The sequence below is a fragment of the Trachinotus anak genome, unplaced genomic scaffold (genome assembly GCF_046630095.1).
Source record: "Trachinotus anak isolate AG129_WGS33_773 ecotype Australia unplaced genomic scaffold, CSIRO_AGI_Tana_v1 ptg000005l, whole genome shotgun sequence".
NCBI lineage: Eukaryota > Metazoa > Chordata > Actinopteri > Carangiformes > Carangidae > Trachinotus > Trachinotus anak.
Genome location: NW_027273856.1, coordinates 23875239 through 23893024, shown reverse-complemented (window position 1 = coordinate 23893024; position 17786 = coordinate 23875239). Strand labels below are relative to the sequence as shown.

Here is a 17786-nt window from a genome sequence, read left to right as displayed (position 1 = left end):
GTGAACATTTTCTCTTTTTATTTAACTTTTCTGTCAATTATTAAGCATGTAAGGGAAAGAAAAAACTCAACTTGACCCTTTTCAATGCAGAGAAATCATAACAATATACAAAGCACAAGGCAACATACAAAAATAAACAGAATCAAAATCACTTTAGGGCTTTTTCATTAACTACAATGATAAACGCAACTGTTCTCCAAACATTGCATTTGGGATACAACAAACAAGAATTAAGTTAAAAGTTGAAAGCTGCTGAAGCTTTGCAGTTCATCAACAGTGAAACAAGGAAGCATGGAAATCCGATTGGCTGCAGATTGTGGATGACCCTGAAAAGTTCAGCTGTGACTACAAGCTTATTGACCGCGTTTCTCTGGTTATATATGAAATAAAAATACTCTGGTGTTAATCGTTCTGCTTGCAGTGTGAAACATTGGGTCAGTCAAAAGCCACACACAGGAACCAGGGCAGACACAGTGGAAATGAAATGTAGCCAGACAGCCCTGAAGTGAAGCATCTCCGTTTGGCGAGTTTGTGAAAATGAACAGAGAGCTCTGCTGCACACCAATGATAAGCATATTCTCAGCTGAATCCTAACTGACAGCCCCTAAATAAAAAACAGTTTCTGCTGCGAAGGAATGTGTGAAGGGGGAACGTTATATTATGGCTTGTATCATGTGGTGGAAGGCAACAGGGCCACACTGTACATATGTTTCATTCAGGGTGGGGCTATATCCATAAATTCCACCCATGCAGCCCTTCCCTAGTACGAGACCCTAACGATCACAAATTAAATGCCAGGATTAAAAAGGGTCCTACTGGTCTCTAACCCACCCTCTGGAAGGCTTGTAATTACCCCCTGGAATAGAAAGGTCCATCCCAAAAGGGGTGCACGACTTTCTGCACCCATTAATCTCTACAACGCAGCCAAGCAATTGCAAACATGACAAGAAAGGCAGAGTAAAGATACAACACTGCAAAGTTTCTACTCTGGTGTAAAAGGAGCAGTTTGTCAAAGAAAACAGCAAAAGAACAAAGTGTTTTTTACAGGAGGCTGGATGTGACGTATTCTAGCTTTTGGATGGGAGATAATAAAATTAACCTAACAGCAGAGATGGACTCTTTCAGTTTATAGTATGTCATGGCTGGAGTATCCACCTCTTATCTGACATGATCACAAAGAGTTAGGCTGTATTTCCTGGAGTCCATTAAAAGTTCATGAGTTTTACAAAGTTTAGCATTTGTAGTAGATTCATATCAGTGAGTGTTTGTAGAATATGTTTATGAACAGCTGTCTGATAATTGAGAAAGTTCATTCTTGTCCTTAAAAGGTCCCATACTGTAGAAAGTTCGATTTCAGTTTTTCTCTTGATTATAAAGCAGGTCTAGGTGCTATTTAAATAGTGTATACTATATAACACATATACTATATATAATACTGTCAAAGTATCAAAATGCTCAATCCAGAGAAATGAACACAGCCCATATTCAGACACAAACCATCAGAACTTCTGTAGTTTTGTGCCATCACGATCCACCCACACCCACCACACGACCTTTTTTGTTATTTTAACTTATTAACAACACAACACCGATCAGTCATTCTGTCACTGAGCTATCAAGCTGCCAGACAGAAAAATGTTGAGGAAACTCGGCACAATCACTGGATGTCAGGAAGCCAATATATCATTGCACAACTTTCCTAAGAATATTAATTTTAGAGACCAGTGGTTATATTTCTTCTGAAATACCAGAGTTTTTTAGTCCAAATTTGATGCTGACTGACCATCGCCTTTTGCAGCTGCAGTGGGCTGTAGTCTGGCCGTCAGAGTGTCAGTCAGAGAGAAGTATGAGAGAGGAGATGTAAAACTCTACTGAGTTGGTTTTTGCTACTTAAAACCACATATCATCTTATGGTTGTCAAAACTTCGAAGAAAACACTGGAAAAGTGTGAGATATGGGAACTTTAACAAAGGAATCTCAACTCTAACGAATCTTTGAGCGTTCAACCCATCTCACAGTCTTCCTCAGTGGATGAACTTCATCAAACTTCTGAATACATACTTGTTATAAGTATATTTCTTTCTTCAGTTATTATATATTAAGGCTACTTTCAACTGTTGATCCCCCCCTCAAACACACACGAATCTCACATTTATTTACTAAAAACAATTAACATGTATAATTGAAATGTAAAGAAAGTACTCAGCATCTTAATAAACTACAAAAGTTCCTGGACCCTCAAATTGCAAACTGACCATTGTATTCACAGGAAAACCTGGAGAATTTAGGGCTACATAGATGAAAGATCTTCCTGGAAGAAGTGGAAGACACTGCTGTGAAAATATTATGAAGTGAGTGGCTGCAGCTGCAGTGAACGTGCTTGTAATGGATTGACAGAATTTGAGGGTTAAAAGGCTGTGGCTTAACTTGTTGATCCCTCCAGATGTAGGCCAAGCTCACTGCGCTGAGAAATCAGTGGTTAAGGTTTTGAGCAGAGGGACCAGAAAGAGGAGGCAGTGTTACAGTAGAGGTAGCCTATAAACAAACAAATCAAATAGAGTAAGGTTAATTCAGCATAATCCAATCAGTATCCAGTCTGCTCTGAGGGTGAAGACAGCTTCAAAGCACTGTGTGCATATTAGCTAATGTCACACACGGATGCTCTGAGAATTAGTTCACCAGACTAAATCCATGAGAAAAGGTCCGAGGTCTCGCCCTCATCTTTGACCGCCAACATGGATGTGAGACTGGCTTACGGCCAGCGCGACTGACACAGAGGCAAAGTCTACGGTGAAGCCCAGCCAGCGTGCAGTACGCAGCCATCTTGCATGGCTGGATGGCTGAGTTACAAGCTGCTTATCTCAAAGTGTGTCATAATCTCAGCGGGAAAAAAACAAAAAACAAAACAACCTTAGACTAGACACAAGCCAAAACAAAATATTAATGATAGGAAAATGAGGTGAGAAGCCCAAGAGCTGGGCAGTGCAATGAAAAACTGAAACCAAAACAGAAACAGCAGAGACAGGATGTTTGGGAACGTTAACAAGGACACCTGCTGTTTGAAAGGATCGACCTGACAGCCTCTACCCTGTGGCATCTCAGCTATCAACCGTGCAAGGCAAACTGCTGGGACACAAACAACAGTGGTCAGGGTGGCAGTACACCTCAACATGGAAACACTGGGTTTGTTTGTTGAGAAATTATTTATTTATAATCTGACAATATCACTGTAATTTCCCCCAAAATCACACAGATGAAATAATAAAACACCCCCAAATGACACTTTATTTTAAGGGTTAGCTCACTGAAAGATGAACCGGTTGTTGTAATGGATCACCAATAAATCACAACACTGGTAAAAGTGTAACAAGTTGCATAACTGTGAGAAAAGAAAGAAATATGGACGTGGACAATAGTCGCCACTAAAAGCTGAAATACAATCACTCCCAAGGAACATTAAGCTGTTGACGCAGCTGGTTTCGTCTGACTGCATGGCTGTTTTGACGGCTTCTCTACAGTAATGTTATCACACAGATATGTTATACTGTGGGAACCTGCTCGTCGTAGCAGCAACATAAAACCCTGCCCAAGGGAACCAGGACATCTTAAGCTGCTGGAGTGAAGTAGGTGGCTCCAGTGACTATACTTCAGGTAAACAGAAAACATTTGGAAAGAATGAAGATAGCCGTTTCAGTCTGTAACCAGGCTACGATTCATTGCTTTGGGCTTTCATGAATGTCATTTGTGAGAAGTCACATTATGCTTCACAACAAAACAACAAAGAAGCAAATGTACTGTTTTTTTTTTAAACAATCATGAATTCTTCAAATTCAATAAGAATGTGCGTGACTGACATTACTGGCTCCAGAGACGCCAAAATAGTTAACGGGAAATTACATTACCATGGTAAAAATACCAGTGACATGATGAATGAGCTTCAGAGGTATGGCAACGACATAGAGAGGCAAACTGATAAACCGGGGATCATATTTATTTCAATACATTATGCAGATAATTATCTCCAATCAAAGCCGCCCGCTCCAGCCACGATCAGGTCCAAAGAATGAAACTTTTAGAAAACTTTCTCCTCCGTGCTCTTGTGAAGTTTTGAGTTGCATCAATTCAAAAATTACAGAAGGATAAGAGAAGTAGCCTAAACATATTTTTCTCTGTCCTTGCTCTTTTGCTCAACAACTTGTCAGAACTTGAGCGTGCTTTCTGCAGGGCGGGGGCATGCATTTTAAGAGCAGGATGAAGCATGCTGTGCTCTGGCCCAGTCTGCTGCTGAATCTGATATCTGTCTGCTGTTTCAGTGCCTTTTGCACATGCGCTGGTTTGTGTCTGAGGAAGAAACATGTTGCCATCTGACCTATGCCAGTTGAAGAAATCAATCAAGCAAGATGCATGTTGGATTCTGCAAATCCACATGGAATTCCTAAAAAGCATCGTTACGTAGCCCAAAAGCTTGAGATCTTGAAGTTAGAAAACTGAACCCGCAATTTGTCAGGTCAGGTAGAATCTGCAGCAGCAGACGTCAAAACAAGTTTTATATTTTGGTGTTAGAGATCAAGATCAGAGGACTAGGTCTCCACCCTTCAAAAAATACCGGATCTTGAGATTCTAAAGGTGCCCTGATAAGATATGACCTATAGGAAACATTCTGAGTTGTATTATTCAACGCATGAAATACTGTTATATGGGCTGAGCAATGAAGTTGTGATGTGAGTGTGATAAGGTTCGCTTTGATATGTTGAACACGCATCATCTTACAGTGATTAAGCTGTTATTACCATAACTACAAGCAGCAGCCTGAATTGATGGGTGTGCAGAATTTGCTGTTAATCAAAATGCTGGCACCCAACCAGCTGCAATCTCTCCTGCAACAATACTCAATAAAATATATCAGGCAGAGGGCACACAGACCCATCAAAACTGCAAACTCATACAAAATTCTCATTTCCAGCATGTCTGCTTTGGGAATTGACATTAATAGTGTGACCTAGACAAAGGGAATAGAGGCAAGCAAGGATTGAAACATGAATCCCTCCTGGCCCATAAACCCCCTCCTACCCTCCCAAACCAACATCTCAGTTATGGGACTCCCCCCCCCACACCCACACCCACACCCACACACACACACACACACACACACACACACACACACACACACACACACACACACACACACACACACACACACACACACACACACACACACACACACACAGGACAGAACCCACATGCTCCCTTTGTTTGAACCGCAGCGTGGCTACACTCTTTCCACATCTTATGGCTGGAGGCACACAAGTGATTAATTTTGATGCTCATTGTCATGATAATCTGAGGTTTGCCTTAATTCTCCCAGTCTGGCAAAGGAACAGTCACTTTTGAACTTTGCTAACTACAACTGACTCCACTCTTGAACAGGAAAAAGCGAAGCCAGGCTACTAATTAAAAAATACACAAGCTGAAAAAAAAAAATCAAGTGATGAAAACACTTCAGTCAGAAACAAAACCAGGCAAGCAAGTGTAAATATAGCCCCTGTCATAAGACATAATGTAACAGCCTGAGACAATTATGTCACTCCAAACAACAAGCACTCAACCAAGAAAGCCTATTTCCCAAAACTGAAATGTTTATGAAGAGTATGTAGAGCATTTAAAACTGTGTTGAACTAGGAGCAGTTAGAGGACTTCATCTTTTTAGCTTCAAGTTTAGTTTATGGGCCATTATGTGCTCTCTTCTGTGATAAAATATATTTAACAGTGTGTAAGAGGAGATGTCCCTTGTTCCATAACAGAATAGATTGGCAATATAACTGATTTATATATAAATATAACAATAAAACTGGCAATATAAAGAAAGCTCTGACAATTTCCTGCTAAAAAAATTCTGTATGCATGAGAGTAATTTCTTAAGAGTGATGGTACAAGTTTTATATCACAAATTCCCATTTAAAAAGTAGTATTTTTAATAATTCTGGTGTTTGGTGATTCACTATCCATTCATCAGTTTGTAAGAGTAGGTGCTGCATTTTACACACACACACATATCATTATTATTATTATTCAGTCTTTACCTCTTTAAACAACCTCAAAAAGGAAACTATCTTGGCATGAGGAATTAGAAGTAGCACAGCTTGTGCTGTGCTCTCAAGGGTACGACTGCAACAAGTTCAGAACGGCCCAAAAAATAATTTCATAGGTCACCCAGTTCTAGTTATAGAACCATAAGACTGCAGATCGAGGCTTGTTTCTCTGGAGGGAGCCTGCTCTGTGGAGATAAGTCTGTGCTGCAACACCAATGACTGGGCTGCTCAACACAACTAATGCACACTGGTTTCAGTGGATGGAGGCTAATGTGCACATAAAAAAATGACAGTGCAGTGTTTTTGCTTTCAGTTTTTGCTATAGATGCAGTTCACATTGTCTAGAAGCTGTGATGCTTTTTTTATTGCTAATAAAATTGGGTAAGGAGTGAATGACTTGCCATGAAGGATCCATTACTCAGCAAAGGGTCTCAAAGCTGTCAGCCTACAGCCCATTAATTAAAAATCTGCCACCACCGAGTGGCTGTGCTGGAAACAGGGCGCACTGCTCTTTCACCTCCCAACAATCAGTGAGGTCAAAAGTCAACGGTCTGAGGAGGGGACAAGGAGCGAGTAGCCATGGCGTGGGTATCTAAACTCATCTGCTGTCGTCAATGTTTAGCATATGTGATTATGTTTTAACTGAGAGTTTATAGTTTGTCCAAAATGATGCAAGTTTTCAGATTTTTTCCAAGAAAAAAAAAAGATATATCACCAAATCAGCAGCATGATACAGGGTTGACCTCATTAAACTGTTTAGCCAAAGTGGGAAGCCACCTAGATCAGGCAGGGCTGATCTACTCGATTGAATTCTATGTTTTGCCTTGATTGATTTTACATTGATTTAATGTTTACATTATGCTCTTATTTGACACAGTTGTGTGGTTTCCTACTAGAATTTTAATTCCTGACCAATTTGTTGCTAAATTAAAAAGTTTGCACTTGAATTGTAATGCCTGTTTTCTTCCATTTTAAGATTTTTTTTACTAAGTTGCTAGTGTGCACTTTATCTTATCAATCAAAAACAATTGAGTAAATCTACATCAATATATTTATTTGTTACGTTTTGGTTTACAAAGTTTAGAAAGCAGTGTTTTAGTCAAGCCTGATGTTACAGCACACATAAAAGAATGACCCCAGTCTCCTCCGCACAGTATGGCAGACATATTATTAATGTAACACCTGTCTTGGATCGGTACTTGGAACTGGCTGTTTTCCACAGCCCAGGTATCAGTATTGTCAGTGAAAAAGTTGGATGAGTGCATCCCTAAGCCAAAGGTTAGGGGTTAGAAGAGTCTCGGGTTTATACATTCAGCTTTTTAGAAATGAAAATTGTAACAAGATGAGAGGTTTTCCAGCTCAGCCACAAAACAACAAAATGTGAGGTTGGGTCTTTGGGTGTGGCCAACAATGGCTATCTAACCCCAGCTGTCCCAACAGCGAGGACAAGTGCAAAGCCGGGCCAGACTGGGGGCAGGGTGTGGCATGGCAGGGGTGCCATGGTGACGGAGCAGGCCTCGACAGAGAAAGGATGCTAAATGAGGCCATTGTCTGGCCCAAGTGAAGCACACCACACAAAGAATAGCACATTCAAACAGTCATACAGGCGTATTGTTGTGGCAGGCCAGCAGAGCGCTGCAGATTCACAGTTCATCCCACAGGATCCACTACACATCTTACAGAGAGAGCTCAATCCGAGAACATAAAGCTCTTACAACGGCAGAACCAGCAAGAAGGACACTGCCTTAGAGAAACTTTCCCCAACAATTCAGGCACATTTTAGCTCACTTCATCAATAAATATCCCTGGACTAGTCCAACTGAAGCCCATGAGTCACATTCTGATATGGATCTAAAGCAAAAAACAAAACACAACATATACACTTCCTCTTGTACTTCATTACTGTGTATTGAGTAGAAGTGAAACAATTTGTCAATGCAGAGAACTTAATTGCTCCAGTCATTTTTGCCAAACATTGCATGGTTTCAGCTTGTCAAGTGTGATGATCTGGAAATTTCAGCTAATCAAGAGAATAATCGAGAGATTAATCAACATTCAAAATAGTTGTTAGATGGAGCGTTAATGTGGAAGAGGAGTTGTGATAAAATCCTCTATCGATGTATATATAGGCTATTAATATTCCAATATATATTTTGAGGTATAGTGAAGTTTCTGGAAAATCTGTTGAGAGACTGGAATGCCTTTGCCCACAATGGCCTCATACATGCAGAGATAGTAAAGACAGAGATAGCACGGTATAAATAGTTATGGCAAAGTCACTTGGACAGTAGACATTTTTCTGTTGTCTCACAGTGTTTATATAATCTTATTGCCCTAACATTGGAAGCATAGAATGGGAATTTAGATGTGACGCAAAAAGCCTGAGTCAATATTTAAACAAGTCAAGTGTCTGTGGCATGTATACTAACTGGATTTGCCACCTTCTCAAACTATAACCATTCTCCTAATTGGCAGTAACAATACTTACATATTTCCAGTAAGTAAACACCCACTAAATGCTTAGACATCAACTCATATCCAACACATGCCAAATGGTTAAACAGGTTTTGATGCAGCGCATGATTTACAGTAACAACACCATTTATGCCCCTAAGAAGGTCCAGGATGCTCATATAACAATCGTGATCTCGGGGATAAACATTTTCATTATTCTCACAGGAAAACCATTACGAGGCTGCGGTTCAGCACCTGCCTCTTTACATTAATGCCACCACAACATCCAGAAACCATGCTGACATATGGTGGTCTTAGGGGCTCAGCTGTGTTGCAGCCACTCCCAAATGACACCCACCATTGAAAAAATAATTAGTCCATACCTCCCCCCTGTTGTTGGTGCTGTCGTTTACCCTTTCACTCTGTAGTGCTTAATATGAGCCAACCAGGGAGGCTGGGTCCCCCCCTGCTACGTTGCCAGTCCTGTGAAACTTAACACTCAGCTCATTAACTCTGTTCCCCTGGAGAACTTAAGAAGTGTTTGTGTGTGCTGATAGACGGAAGAGTAGGTACAATACGCCGCCACTGTTTATGGACTGGCAATGTTGATGTTGATGCTTTGCTCTGCAGAGCAAGAACTGAACGGAAGAGCAATTTTCATGCTTCAGTTCATGGTGATACATCTATTACTTTACCATCTTATCTACTATCAAATATTTGCCATGTCTCTCAATGCCAGCTGAAGCAGTTTTCTTTAGCCTCCACACATATTTTGATGCCAGTGGATGGTGGAAGAACTACAGGAATAGTGGGGCTAAGATAAGATTAACTAAACTAAGATTTTATTCATTTTCTTGAACATGATTTAAACTCAGCCTGCTGCCAGAGTTGATAATGGCCCCCACTGGAAGACAATAAGGACAGAGCAGCTTATCCCAAAAGATACAAGTGACAAATGTGTACTCGGGTGGTCCGTCAGCGCCGACCGAAACTGAGTCACAATGCTGCGGTCAGTTTCCCCAAGGACGGTTTTAGTTCATTTGTGTTTCCTTCAGCAGCACAGAGCATGTTCGTGTCTGTGAAAACAGACAGATGATGTTAAACATCAACAAACAACCGGTGCCAGCAAAAACAAGACAGTGGTTGCTGTTGCCGTAGGCTGCACTTGTGCACAGGAAGCAACACCATACTCTGTCACCTGCTGTGTTTATGATTGCTAAAGGTGACTGGCATCGCTGCTAACAGAAACTAATAAGCAGAACTAAAACAGGATCAACAGCTATTTTTCATTCTTTGTGTATTGTCAATATATATGCACTGCCTACTGTGTTTGCTCCTCTGTCAGGCAAGAGGACATGATAAGGACTTCAGGCCAAGAGCCAGGTAAACGCCAGGTAATACATAATAATTGTTTAATCAAGCTATATTGAACAAAACATACAGGCTTGTACTGGTATGTCTGTTAATATCAGTCAATAATGTTGGCTTATGGATGTGTACAGGGCCAGGCTCTGAGACTAGAGAAAGCATGCAGTCACAACACAGAGTAATCACCTACAGTGTGCGCCTATTCAGAAAAACATGACACGTAATTCAGATGTCAGGGCCTGTCGATGCTGATCTGAAACAGCCACCTCCCTGTCTGAGCATTAACACTGTGGACAAAATAACAGCATGGTACATCGTGTAAGACTTCTCCCATGTTTACAGTGAAAACATGCCTGCAGATCACACCACAGCAGTAAGCCCTCTCACAAGGCAGCAGCCCATTACAAGCACATACAGGCCCCTCAATGATTTAGAGCATTTTAATTCTCGGGAATGCAAGCCTTTTCTGATAAGCTCCTAGCTGCGTATAGGCCTACCACTAGAACGATTATACTGTGATAATCTCTGTGTTGTGCTCTCTGACTGACCTGTAACTTCATGGGCTCACAAGTGAGTCACTCCAGTTCTCAGCAGAGCAATACAATTGAATATTAACTCAGAACAGGTGAAGTATCATATGTCTAAGGGCTCCACAGACTGGTCCTTTTATCGAGAGCAGTGTGGCAGTTAGGTCCTTTATGAGGGCCACGCATCTGTATGTAACCTTCAGTTAATCAATCGAGCATGAGAATGGTAAGGTTACTGGGACACCTGAAGAGATCATAAACCTTGAATATCAATATAAACATCTATAAATAGTTTGTTTAATGTTAAGTGCATATTTGTTTTTATTTTGATTATATTTTAGAGCTCAAATCAAAACTTAATCTGCACAACAGCAGAATTGCAAAGACAAGCCTTTGTGGATCTGTGTGCCTACAGCTTACAATCTCACCAATATATCAGCCAGACAGAGGTGTTGGACAGTCTTGTCTTATATAGCTGTGCCCATATATCCAGAAGTGCTCAGACTACAGTGCAGGTACTAAGGCTAACAATTCATTATTTACTGTAATTACCATTTGCCTCCCATTCCAACATTAACCCCATATCCATTCACATGCATTAACAACACTGCCTTGTGCACCTTCAAGCACTGTGTAACATTTTAATCTAAAGAACTAAGAACCTCAGAAAGATATAAAAAAAAAAAATAGATATGACCTGGTATTGACTTACATAACTCTCAAGAGCATTTACACTCCTCTCCTGTGCAGCCTACACTGGCTTTGAACTTTTTCTCACTCTGCTGGGGGACCACTGGGATTCTCTCAGGGGACCCTGCAGGGCCCCGGAGCCCAGCTCAGGCTGTGTTTTCATGAGGGTTACAGCTTGAGTGGAAGCCGCTTGCAGTGTGGTTCACTGCTTGGACAGGTCGACCTCCCACACGCACACACGCGCGCGCGCGCGCGCGCGCACACACACACACACACAGAGCTGACAAAACCAAAACAATTTGCAAAACAGATGCAAATGTCATCCGACTCCTGTCTGGGCCAGGTTTAGGTCACTGAAGTTGAAGCTCTATGAAGGATCCCGGGGACTCTCCGCAGCTAACGATGGCTGTAGTGCCGACCGGCCACACCGGCACTGAGGTCACCAGCAACACCGCAACCAAACGGCCCGGTGTGGCTGCTCTGCTATTATTGTCTCATCCGTTATGGCAGAGGTGTTTTTTTTTTAAAAGAAAGAGTCCTTACCTCGTCCCGTTGAACATTTCTCTGATTAACTATGTCCACAAGCCCATCAGGTAAGAGCAAAGCGACAGAGAAAACGCAGAGTCCGGACGGCAGGCAGATGATTCAACCGACTGGTTGGTCGGGGCTGTTCGTGATGTCATTGGTTTACTCGAGAAATGAATGCGCATGCGCGATCCTTTGTTAGCCCAGTGCTTTATGGATGTTGTAGTGTTAGATGTAAACAACGATTTTCACGGACACGTTAGAAATACCGGTGTGAGATTGAAACAGCATCTTACCAAAACAAAGCCAGAGCTTACTTTACGTGCTGTCCAGCTGTAAGTGGGGTTTACTTTTCTGTTATGTATATTCAGCTATTTTATTTATTTTGTTAATTGCTGTGTTTATTCATCTTTTTTGGGCATGGTACGATAAATAGATATTGTAGAATTAATGTGCTTTTTTTTCAGATTCACAAACATGACGGCTTTCTGCTTTTTTTATGTGTTACATTAAATAGTAAAATATATGTTTGGCCTTAGAACCATTGATTGGACAAAACAGGCAGTATGAATATGTCACCTTGGGCTTGGGGAATCTTTCTTTTTCACTTTTCTTGACTTTATTTTTGACAAAATGACTGAAACTGATAATGAAATTAATAGTTGCAACCCTCATCTACATTCATAGCTGACTCAATGTAAAAACTAAACCACAGGCCCTGATACAAAGTGTAGTACACAGCTTTGCCCGTGTGGCCAGTTTAGTCAGGGATACCCAGAGTTCAAACATAGCATTTTTCTGCTACTTATTTATGAGACAGGTATTATTTTTGTTCCAAGAACCATTAGGTATCAAAGGTAACCGGCACCAAAAGGTATAGGATGTCTCCATCTAGTGACAAAATAGGTATTAACAGTCAGGTTATGATATGGTCATAGTGCACCATGCTATAACTAATAGCTTTATACTTACCATAGGGCCTCTCTGTATTTTTGAAAGACTGTAAAAACAAAAACAATGGGAATCTGGTGAGGTAAGCCATAGCTTAGCCATAGGTAAGATATACTGACTCTAGTTTTTAAACTACAAACCGTAACACTTTTTACAAATAATTTCAATATCAGTTATATATAAAATTGTGTACAGTATACATTTTACAAAAGATGTGATGCGTGGTGTTCATTGTTGTACAGCAAATTCTCAAACTCAAGTCCACAATTTTCCAGATTTAGAATTTCCAGATTTTGAAGGACTAATCAAACAACCACATGTTTTTTTTTTATCATCACCAAAAGTGAAAAACCAAGGGAAAAACAGGCTCTACAAATAAACAGATGCACAACTTCACATGAGACAGGGGAGCATTATTTTGGAAAATGTTTATTCTGAACATACATTAGTTTTTGGGATGCATTCAAGAACAACTCTAAATCAATTGTGTTCAGTTTAAGTAAGACCTTTAAGACCAATGGTTTTCCTCTCATTCACTCTCAATGATCAACTTCAACTGGTTTTAATTCAAACAGAAAACGAACCAGGTTCTCTGTGTATGCCAGGATTTTTATTTACCACAAACAGTGGACGACTAATATTCCTGTTAGTGGCACCAGACCTTGGGGAAATCTGGACCCTAACCCAGACCAGAGCTCTTTTTTCTGAACACAATTTCATACAATTCCAAGTTATACTGACTAACACTGTCAAAATGAAAGGAAGCCATAATGGAGGACACAATCTCAACCTGGTGATGTTGCTGAGGGGAGGACACTCAAGATCCAGGTTCCTTTGACACATAGAAGACCTTGTTATCCATGATGGCACAGTTAAAGTGCTCTGGGATTGAGTGGATGAACAGGACAGAGTTTTAAGGCTTCACCACCGCAGAGGACACCTGTGGAACTGGTTAGATGGAGAACTCCAGCTTAGACTTCTTGTCATAGTCTGCAGATAGACACTCCACCCTCAGGAAGGTGAAAGCAGAGCTTTGGAAATCCAGGAATCCCTTAAGACCAGTGGTCAGTCTGGTCAAGAGATGCAGTAAAAACAAGTGCTGGGTTGTTTCTGTAAACACATTGTAGGGTTGATTATGGTGATTCATAATTTTGGGTTGTTTATGGTACTATGAATACATGGGTTGGGTTTTAAGGGGTTAACCTACAGGTGAAAATAGGTAGGTTTATATTAAATTACAGTAATATTAGCAGCTAATTCTGGAATCAAAAATGTAAATGCACAGTATGTAACTTCTGCCACTAGGGGTCCCTCAGTCAAAACAATAACAAGATAAGATCTAGAATAAGTAAACACAGTCACTGATTGCTACTTTGGGCTGTTGTGTATGGTTTATCTGCAGTCCTTTTAATTATCATCTTCATCATGTCCTGTTGTCATGAATAGGAGATTCCAAACAATGAAATGTATTCACTAAACACTATGCCTGTAAGATCTGGTGTGTGCAAAATAGTTATGTGGGTGTATGGGTTTGTGTGTTTTCATGACAATATCAAGTTTAAAGTAATATTAACAGTAATAAAGTTATTGGTCCATGTTTAAAAAAAATTCGACATTTAGTTTACAATGACTGAGTTTTAATATAGATTTAGTTTGCCTTTCACATATTTGCATTTGGCCATATTTTGAAATGTATATACATCTGCAATCAGTGGTCTTTGGTGATCCTACATTTTTTTTTTTTTTTTTTTTGCATTTTGAAACTTCCACAAGATAAGCATGATAATTTAATGTCAGTTATATTGCAATACTAAGTGACTGATGTGTAATTAAAAGGGTGGGCCCAACATGGTTGAGTCTGGTGGCTGTAGATGTTTGTTTCAAGGCCTTCCTCATGTTTGACATCAATTACTCTGAGCAGTCCCTCCCCATCCCAATGTATTTTATATTATGTACATTTGTATTTGTGCAAACTCATTTTGGCAGAAAATTGCAAAATGCCATTAAATGCACATTATTGGGCACACAAGTACACAACAATAATAATTGTTACTTAAAATACTTTCGTTGTTGCTGTTGTTGTTATTATTATCAAATATAAACATATCAAGGCAATGAGACAGGAAATAACCCAGTGTATGGGATCTATGTAACCAACCACTCACCAGGTTGGGTCAAATAACAACCCAGCATTCTGGGTGAAATGGTAAACCCCAGCACTTTGTTTAAACCAACCGAGCGTGTGTTCTGTCCCATAGTTACCCAGCGGTGGTGTTAAGGTTGGGTAATTTTTTAACCAGTGTTTTTTAGTGTATTTATGGATGTCGGTCTGTTTTTTTTGGTCTAAGTGTCAACATACCCACATTTCTATCTATTTTTGGAGACATTGAGGGTATAAACCTATAGATGAGGACATTCACACAGTGCGACACCTGCTGGTCATTTTTGTTACTACTTTTGCTGTGCTTGCTGTCACTTCTATGCTGTGGATCTTTGTAATGATCGAGAACAGACTTTACTGCACCACCTGTGCAGTTCAATGATGTGCTTAATCTAGTCATTTATCTTAAAATCACACAAATTTCACACAAGCCACCTATATCACTGTGTCCATTCACTGAGAACAGTGAATGTACCAGAGGTTAACATTAAGCTGAAAGAGTGGCACAAGGTGACCTTATAAATCAAAACATAATAAATATAAATAGAATAAATGTCAGTTTTTTTTTAACCTTTCTTCATGGGCAAAGAGGACAGCAAAGGTTAGTAGAAGTGCTATTTCAAATCTGAATGCTGTATCCACAAGATGGTGCAAGAGACCATTAAGAGCACACCACAGCGCTGTTTCCCTCCCACTAGGACATGACTCATTTCAATAATGGGTCCATTAAACAATGACCGAAACTCATTCAGAAACCTCAGCCTGAACTCACTGACACTGACAGACCATTTAAAGAGTGAATCCTACTAACATAATCATTGTTGTTGTACTTCATGCTTCAAACAGTGTCCAGTAAAAAGCATTCAGGGGCGGCAGGTAAAACACACTTGTGTTGCAAGTTACAGAACAGGAAAAAAGTGTATGAAGCAGCCCACCCCATGCTTTCTTCAAACACTTCTGTCAGTGTCATAATTTAAATTAAAGAGAGCCATAAAATGCTGCCTTTTAGAGCATGTGACTACTTTATTATGTTCATGCCTGCATGTTTTCCCTTAGAAATTATTTCCTGTTTTGCAGCCCCTCAGTGCCAACCAACAATGACGGGAAGGATCTTTCTTGCTGTCTAGACAAGTGTCTAACACTCCCAGACATGGCTGTCTGCTCAGCTTCTCTGTCTGCTTTGCTCACACTGTCTATGTTAATTGTGAAATTGTTTGATGCTTTACTGTGCCTTTTTTCCACAGATGTTACTTTGTTCTCATGCCTTCTGTGGATCCATATATTCCCATTATTAATTATCAGTAATATTGTCACTACTGTCATAAATAAAAATGTCTGTATTCAAAGTGATGTGGTGACAGATAATTGTGCTTCAGCCAAGGTAATGATGAGGAAACTATGTACATATACCGAAGTTCACAACTTACTGTAGCTTCCATTTAGCTTCAAGGGTAAAGAGAGATGGATTAGGTTGAGGGTGTGAAGAGGACAGTCTTGACTGTTTTCAGTGGGAAATGAAAAAAAACAACAACAAAAAACCTGAAATAGCTCCAATAGAAACCTTGGAATATGGCAGAAATAAAATTTAACTCTGGGCAGAAAGGTGCTCTGTCTCATTGCTGTTCATTTCTCTTTTTCTTAATTGGATCAAGAGACTGATGGGACCTCTGCAGCGACCCTTGTAACAATGGAATTGCAATAACATTCATCAGCAAAGGCAAACAGTTCTTGCACTGCACCATCACACACTGCCTGTCTGCCCTGCTGCATGCTCTGAGGTTGATTTCGGTGCAGTGTAGATTGCCGCTTTTGTCATCACTTTTTGAGGGCAGATTAAGCAAACAGGGTACAGTATGTTCATTAGAGAGCTTTAGAAGTGTTGGCAGGTGTATTTCTGAACTTTAATGCAGCCAGACCAGCTGTGTCCCTCTGCTTACAGACTTTATGCTAAGCCAGGCTTAGCATAAATACCATATCCTGGCTCTAGCTCCATAGGGAATGCAAATTGCGCTGGGGAGGTGGCATCAGTCTTCTTATCATCTTGAAGTGGAAACACGTGTATCTCCTAGACTATTCACCTATTACTCTAATATAACATTAAAGGTAACCTGTGGAGTCTTTGACCACTGGTGGTGCTGCAGATCAATGTTTTAATGCTTTAATGAGGAGGTCCCTGTACTATGTGTATCTGTGTCTGATCTGTGAACCAATAGTATACTTTCATTCAGTGTAATTTGGCAATAAAGTTGCACGATTATCTGTTGAAGCATTATTATGATATTACATTATTAGAAACACAAGTGACTTCTCTCTGTCTCTGTTGTTTGAATACGTTTTAGTGTTACATTATTTGAAATGTTCCAGGTGACGTGTCCTGCATTTGCATGGAAATTTTCCTAGCATACCAAGATAAGAGTGCAGTCTCAACAAAGCTCTGAGAAATTATGTGTAAATTCAAACTGCAACTGCATTTAGTCACCATCTGAACTGTATATATATGTGACCGCAAATCTGTTATCATGTGGCTGACATCAGCCTCCCTCTGCACCTACAGAGTATTGTGGTAATTGTACTTCCCTTTTCTTTGAAATGTTGTCATACACTTAGAGGCTTCGGTTGTGGATCAGCTGATAAACTTCCATGAATTCTTCAACCGCATGTGCTGTGTTGACAGTAGTCCTGCCGGTTAGGCCTCTTGTCTCCTCCTGACCCAGCGACACAGTGAGGCACTCTGAAACATGTCCACCATTAAGGAAAGTAATACCCCTTTAGTGTCAAGTTACAGTTTGGATAAGTCAAGATCCTGCCTTGAGGCTGGAAATGGGTAAAAGAAAGGATGGAAAGGTAGCAGGTTACAGGCAAAAAAGATTTTACAAAGACACACACAGGAAGATAATTCATTGCACCTGCTCTGACAATGTCAAGAAACCTTATACTGGCTTTTCCTGGACAAGATGACACCTGCATGAATGAAGCTGCTGCAGCTGGGTGTCAGCACACAATTGTGCTTTCATACTGCAC

General features: G+C 40.3%; 1 protein-coding gene across 2 annotated transcripts in view; it reads right to left on the bottom strand.

Annotated features, from left to right (window-relative positions):
- LOC139622060 (disheveled-associated activator of morphogenesis 1-like) overlaps positions 1 to 11809 on the bottom strand; it is a 50113-nt gene extending 38304 nt beyond the window's left edge. For both annotated transcript variants that reach the window (XM_071479151.1, XM_071479153.1), the window contains exon 1: positions 11672 to 11809. The gene's annotated coding sequence lies outside the window, so the exon portion shown is untranslated. The remainder of the gene's footprint in view (positions 1 to 11671) is intronic.
- Positions 11810 to 17786: the final 5977 nt, after the last annotated feature.